Source organism: Furipterus horrens, unplaced genomic scaffold (assembly GCF_987537825.1).
Source record: "Furipterus horrens unplaced genomic scaffold, mFurHor1.1.pri manual_scaffold_17, whole genome shotgun sequence".
In the NCBI taxonomy this organism is placed as follows: domain Eukaryota; kingdom Metazoa; phylum Chordata; class Mammalia; order Chiroptera; family Furipteridae; genus Furipterus; species Furipterus horrens.
The window spans coordinates 8,048,702-8,055,782 of record NW_028327187.1 but is presented as its reverse complement, the minus strand read 5'-3'; the positions used below and the strand labels follow the sequence as shown (position 1 = coordinate 8,055,782).

Genomic DNA, 7,081 nt, shown 5'->3' with positions numbered 1-7,081 from the left:
GTTAGGAGTAGGATGCAGATTATTGAGACCAGAGAATGGATTATATCTTCCTAGGAAACAGGTAGATTCCAACAGAGAGAATTTGGTTCCCCAAACATTCACTGCACTTCTCTCCATGCATCTATTTCTAAGTTGTTCGCCATAAATCATAATGCACTGCTGCTTATGTAGTCCATCCCTTGGGATGCAAGTCAAATGATATGCTCTATGCATAGTGGGTCAAAAGAATGCTTTGAGAGATAGCAAAAAGTAGTAATTATAGGGACGGGGTACTACTGCTGGAGACTGAGCTGTGGGTGATTTTGGCTGTTGATCCTCACTTAATCCAGAATGGCTACTGTGATCTTTGTGGATAAGGAAAATGGAGAACCAGGCACCCGTGTTACTCCTAAGGACCAGCTGAAGCTGGGACCCCAGCCTTCAGTTAAAGCTGTAGATGGGAGATCTCATGTTTCAATAACACATGTTGGCAAAATATCTGATGCTTCACCAGCCTTACCTAAAGCTCCCAGAAAGGCTTTGGGAACTGTCAACAGAGCTACAGAAAAGTCAGTAAAGACTAATGGACCTCTCAAACAGAAACAGACAACCTTCCCTACTAAAAAGGTGACAGAGAAGACTGTTAAAGGAAAAACGCTCTGCTCCTGCCTCAGATGACACCTATCCAGAAATAGAAAAAATTTTCCCTTCAATCCTCTAGACTTTGAGAGTTTCCACCTGCCTGAAGAACACCAGGTTTCCCAGTTCCCCTTGAATGGAGTGCCTCTCATGATCCTTGCTGAGGAGAGGAAGCTTGAAAGGCTGTTACACCTTGGCCCCCTCTCACCTCTCCTCTGTGTGAGTCTGATCCGTTGCCGTCTCTCTCAAGCGTTCTGTCGACTCTGGATGTTGAATTGCTGCCACCTGTGTGCTATGACATAGAGATTTAAGTTACTTAGTGCTTTACAGTTTGTGTGTATGTATTAATAGTTTGCATTAATAAAGCAATTCTTTAACAGAAAAACAAGTAGTAATTATAAGCACAGGTTCTGAACTTAGTCAGACATCTGGATTTTAATCCTGTTTCCACAGCTTGCTATCTGTGAACTCTTGTGTGAATTATATAACATCTCTGAGCCTCAGTTTCCTCATCTGGAAAATAGCACCTATTTCTTTGGGATGTTGTGAAGATTAAATGAGACAATGCATGGATCAAGACTTTTGAATATAGTTAGTCCTCTATGAACATTAACAATTGTATATTATTGTTATTCATTGATATAATGGAGAATGACCATAAAGCAGAATTAAATTAGTCAAGAAGCATAATATAGTAGGAAGGGCACTGGTCTGGAGTTAGTAGATCTGAGTTCAAGTCCTCGTTCTACCACTCCTACTAAGTATAGAAGCATAGATACAAAGGACATGTTTTAAGAAGGATGACTGGTAAAGAACATATCCGTGGCATAGGTTTTGTGAGAGAATGTAGTAGAATGGTGTTTTCCTGAAGATTACTGAATACCACGTTTGGGCCTTTATAATGATTGATTATATTATGCAGGATAGTAAGAAGCGAGGAAAATTCCTAGACAAGTGGAATGGGGAAACTGAGACAAGAAAATGTTAAACAAGGCCAAATAGTTTGAACAACTTAAAGACAGCTGGTGAATCACAAGACCTTATCTCCCCCAACCAAGGACACTCACTCAGAAGTGAATAGTTCATACCTCTCCTCCCTAACCAGAGAATACATGGCTTAAGTCTCCATGGTCTGGGAAAATAGAGAACAAAGACCCAATTAATGCCATTTGTTCCAGCTGAATCCAAGGACAGATGAAGTCAGAGGAACAAATAACAAAAACCCCATTAAAGCCAGACCAACCCAAGATAAAAGTAAAACAGTATAGCAGACCAAAGAACATTCCCAAGCCCCCTGTGTGCTCATTTTGACACATCAGTATATTAAAAATACATGTGGAATGCTGATAAATATTCTGCTGAAACCCTCCCCTAAGATTCTCACCCGCAGAAAAAGATATTTTAAAAAAACGTCAAGACAAAGAAAGACTCAGTGTGGGCTCGCCCTAAAGCATGGCCATGCCCTTTCCTGAGCACGGACTTTTTACTTCTAAACTCTAAGGGTCCCCATAAGACTTGCAGACAAGGGAGCAGTGGCCAGTGGCAGCTTGACCTGGGCTCGCCCACCCCCGCCACCCCCACCCCCACCCATCCTGTCTCCAAGGCCCCCTTTTCTCTAACTTCCCTGCTGTGGCTCACTTCTGTGTCTGTGACCTTCACTTCCCAGTGAGCTAATAGCAGCCCCGCCTTGGCTCACTCCTTTCCTATAAGGTGTCTAGGGACCCAAAGCAGAGCACTGCCTAGGCTCTTTCCTGTTGCTTCTTGTACCCTAAGGCCTTTCTTTGTTTCACTGTCCCCAGCTTTAACAAATGTACTCTCAGATCACCTGGACTCACGTTGTGCAGTCTCCTACACAAAGTCAAGAACCCACACAGTAGTAACAACATGATTGGCTTTGTGCTTTAGGATATTATTCTGGAAACAAAGTGGATGGATCTAAGATTCTTGGCCTTGTGGACATTTTTACAGATTATTTTAGTTTTTAATTTGTCTAGTTACTCACCATTTTAGTCATCTGTTCACCTGTGCCTTCATGCCCCATTCAGTCTTCTTCCTTTTTCTCTGTAGAAGAAACTCTAATTCTTAGCCAGATACATTAATGTTGGTACAGCTTTCCCAGGCCAGATTGAGTCAATAAGTGCCAAAATTATAGTCAGTTCCCTCCATATTCTAGAAATATTCTTTATCCCATTAGTGTCTGTCTCTGGCTGCCTTGTCCTGGACTGGGTTTCACCTATCATTTCCTACCTCAATATAATCAGGGCCCAGGACATCTCATAAATAAGATTCTAGATCATAGATTTTTCCATACTGAAATATTTGGTTCTGTTATCAGAGTGTGTAGTTGATTTCTCATGTCTGTTGCCACCTCCCCATATAAAGAGAAACAGAGAAAGAAGTGAACACCAGGGGGTACTCCCCAAGTGGGCATGGAAAGTCTAACCCAGGGCAGTTGCCCAGAAAACTCCTACTATTTTTCATTTTATTTAATATAGTTTTTAATAAGAAAAAACATTTTTTAAATTTCAGTTACTAAATTCTTTTACATTTTTATTCCACTGGAACTATTAAGAAGGCCCAAAAGGGGTCCAAGGAGACAGAAGTGACACCCACATCAAGAACACCCCTCATTGGTTGCCAAGGACTGGCTCCTGCTCTCAAAAGACTCTTAGAGCATAACTAGGGTCATTTTGAAAACTGAACTTAATTTCAAAGGGCACCATGGGCCTGTGAGAAGAGTAGTTAACTAGGAGTCTCAGATCTGATATTGACAATCTGTGGAAGTTCAGACTCTCTTTGGGCATGGGTCTCCCCATCTGACAAATAAGAGGAGACTGAATTGAACAGGGTGATCCCTGAGATGCGTCTGAACTTGATGTTTTCTGAGTCAATACTGTCTCATCACTACCCCTTCATTCTGAGGTTAGTTTTGGTGTTCAAACAGCAACGAGAAAGAAGAATGCCAAAACGGCCCACCCCACATGTACATAGCATGTATATTTCCATCCCTGATATGCATTTTCTTTCAAATAAGTTGAAATGCTCCTCTTTGTGGTCCATGGTGAACTAGAACTAAAAGACCCATGGGGGAGCTGAATTGGGCCTGTTGGCCACAATAATGAGGTGCGCCAATCAACTGAGTTAATCTACTCGTCGGCAGCCGTCTGTCTCGAGAGACGATGGTGTAGCTTCTTAAGAGTCTATCTGCACCGCCGAGAATGGCTGTGCAGTCCGACTCGATATACTAATAAAGCGGCTTAATGGCTTTATCTGAACTTCCCAAGGGAAAATAGCAGGAAGAAAGAAGTTCTAAAATAGTTATTTTTCCCTGAAAAAAATAAAGGGGGCGAAAGGAAGAAAACTAGCACTTCTTAAGGACCTAGTACATCAGCCCCATGCTTCTTTTACACTTTCTCATACATTACCTCATTCTGGATGAGGTACTTGCAGATACAGTATCTGTCACACCATTGACCGCTTTCCCAAGGTTGACTCCTATTTATTACTCACCATCCCCTGTGTGTCACTCTTCCTTGGTTGAAGAGGATGACTTTCTCACATAGAACAGGACCATTATTTTGCCAAAGACTTGAATAGCTGCCCCTGCTAGAACCTTCATTATTATATTTAATTCTCTTATGGGCTTCATGAGGTCCAGATATTTTTGCCTCCAGGTAAAACAGATGATGAAACTGAAGTTCTATGAACTCAAGTGATTTACCAAAGGTCACACCTCAGCAAATGTCAGAGCTGGAACTGGAACCCAAGACTTCTGATACCATGTCCAGTACTGTCTCTTGTAGGTACACTTAGATCACTCTATTTTAGGGCACTAGTGATAGCAGAACAGGATAAAACCTTAGGAACACTGAATGGCCAACCCAGCAAAGTTGTGAACTATGATTTCAAAAAAAAAAAAAAAATGCTTCAGATTGGGGCTGAAAATGTACCAAAGCCAGCAAAGTAGCTCAGAGAATTGCTGAATTAATTATATTTTTATTTAAAGGAAACCACATTCTGAGACACATCAGTACAGCCTGAGTTGGTTCTAGTCCTCCCCCTTAGTCACCACACTTTATGTCATTAAAATCTTCTACTCTTCTCTGGCTCTTGCCTACTACTTCTTGGAGAAGAAAGAAAGCCTCAAAACTGACAAGCTCCCTTGGACTCCCCAGTCTGCCTAGAGTCCCTGAGATAAAGTCCTGGGTCTGGGCCTATGGCCAGTGGTGTCTCAGCTTCATGAACTTACCCACAACGAAGTCGAGAAAGAACCGGGAAGAGCCCAGTAAGGTAGCAAGAGCTAAATTGCTTTTTTTCTACAATAAAATAAACGCATGGCAACAGTTCCCTCAGCAATGTTTCCTCCTCCGGTTCTGTCCAGATTATCCGACATAAACCACAAAGCCTCGATTGACACAGTTGAGCCATGAATTTACACCTACACACACCTAATACCTTTCACACGCATGGGCTTTCCACTGGTACTAAATTCTTATACCAGGCACACTAAGCAACTTTATTGTATTAACTCCTCTAAACAACCCTAGCTAATGAGAATAATAATAGCTAATGTTCATTGAGTACTTACTATGGTTCTGGATGTGTTCTCTAATATTTGCATCTGTTAACTCATTTAATCCTCATAACAACAAATCTATTAGGGAAGTCCACTGTATTTCATCAATTTGTTTTCAGTTTTTTGTCTTCTCAGTACACATCTGTGAGCATTCTTGTTTTCATAATGGTTTATAAACAATTTTGTGTTTTTCAATTAGTATTTTATTTGAAATATATTTCTGTATTCTATATAATTTTTGTACTTATCTAGATAAAATCTAATAGAAATCAGTTTTCTATTTCATCAATTTTTGATGCACTTTAAAAGCATTAACATCATTAAAATCTGTCTATACTGTGTTTTCTTTTAACACCTTATTTTCTTTTACAGCAATTATCACAAATTATACATTTGCTTGTGATTACATCTCTCACTAAACTTTGAGCTGTCTGAGGACAAAACACATTGAACTTCTTTAATCTTGTTATTCACTGTCTTATCCCCAGCACGGAGCACACAGCCTGAGGCATAGTAAATACTCAGAAAATATTGAATAAATTACTCACACAACTAATAAGTAGACACCTCAAACTGAAATGGTGACTGGAATTATCTAAACCATCCCTCTCTTTCTAGGAAGAAATATTTGCAAATTTTACCCACATTAATAAAGCCTTCTTACTATATTTCTTGCGCTCTACTTTACCCCCCATGCCTATTCTGTAACCACCAATCTGTACTTCTCGATCCCTTCATCTTTTTCACGAAGTCTCCCAACTGCCCTCCCCTCTGGCAACCATCAGTCTGTCCTCTGTATCTTTGAGTTTGTTTTTATTTTGTTTGTTCATTTATATTGTCCTTTAGATTCCACATGTAAACAAAATTATATGGTATTTGTCTTTGTCTGTCTGACTTATTTCACTTAGTATAATGCCCTTTAGGTCCATCCAGCTGAGTACTGGAAATATCAGGGGGAACACTTTGTAAAGTATATGATGGTCTAATCACTATGCTGTACAATTGAAATTATTGAATATAAACTGTAATGGAAAAATATTTAAAATTTAAATTAAAAAAATGATTAAAAATAAATAAAGCCTTCTTCAGGAAATTTGATTCAACATCAGTTTCTCTGAAAATCTTTCACACATCCTTCTCCTTCCTTCCATTTCACCCAGCCCCTCCTGCTCTTCTCATAATTGCCTTAATTATCACCTCATCAAAGAAAACATACCTTATTCCCTGATTAGAATCCCACCTTATTATTCTCTATGCCAAGTTGTTCAGTTTTTTCATAAATGTTATAGTCTGTAGTTATTTTATTTAATTATTTGTTTACTTACTCTTTGTATGCTACTCCCGTGAAAACATAAGGTCCATGTTACCAGGATCTTATCTATCTTGTTCATCACTATATCTTTGTGGCGCATCCATGGGGAGAAACAGACGACGATAAACCTTAAATGTAAGATATTGCAAGTAGAGTAAAATGTTATGCAGAAATGTAAAGTCAAGTAACATTGATACTGGGTAGTTAAATGGCATAAATAGGGGTTGTGAGGTTTAAAGGGAGTCACAGAGGGACACAGATGAGGAGGGTGCTCAGCATCCTGGAGGCAGGAAACAGTGTAGTAGAAGCTAAAAGTGTTGTGAGAAGAAGTGGGATACCCCAGGGGAGTCTGGCAAGGACCCTTTTTTGTGGTCCTTTTTTGTCAGGTGGGAGTAACCAACTTGTCACTACTATCTAAGACCTCAAGCCACAAGACTTTATAGGTGAGAAGTTCTCAAAAGCAATAAGAATATCACAGAATTTAGAATGTACAGGCTGCAAAGGTGCATAGAAACCATCTAGTCAGGGATTCTCACAGAATCTTCAACACATGTAAGGGGATTCATCATATTCCC

General features: G+C 39.9%; 1 pseudogene; it reads left to right on the top strand.

Moving 5' to 3' along the window:
- Nucleotides 1-330: 330 nt before the first annotated feature.
- On the top strand, nt 331-929 carry LOC149990447 (securin pseudogene; annotated as a pseudogene).
- Nucleotides 930-7,081: the final 6,152 nt, after the last annotated feature.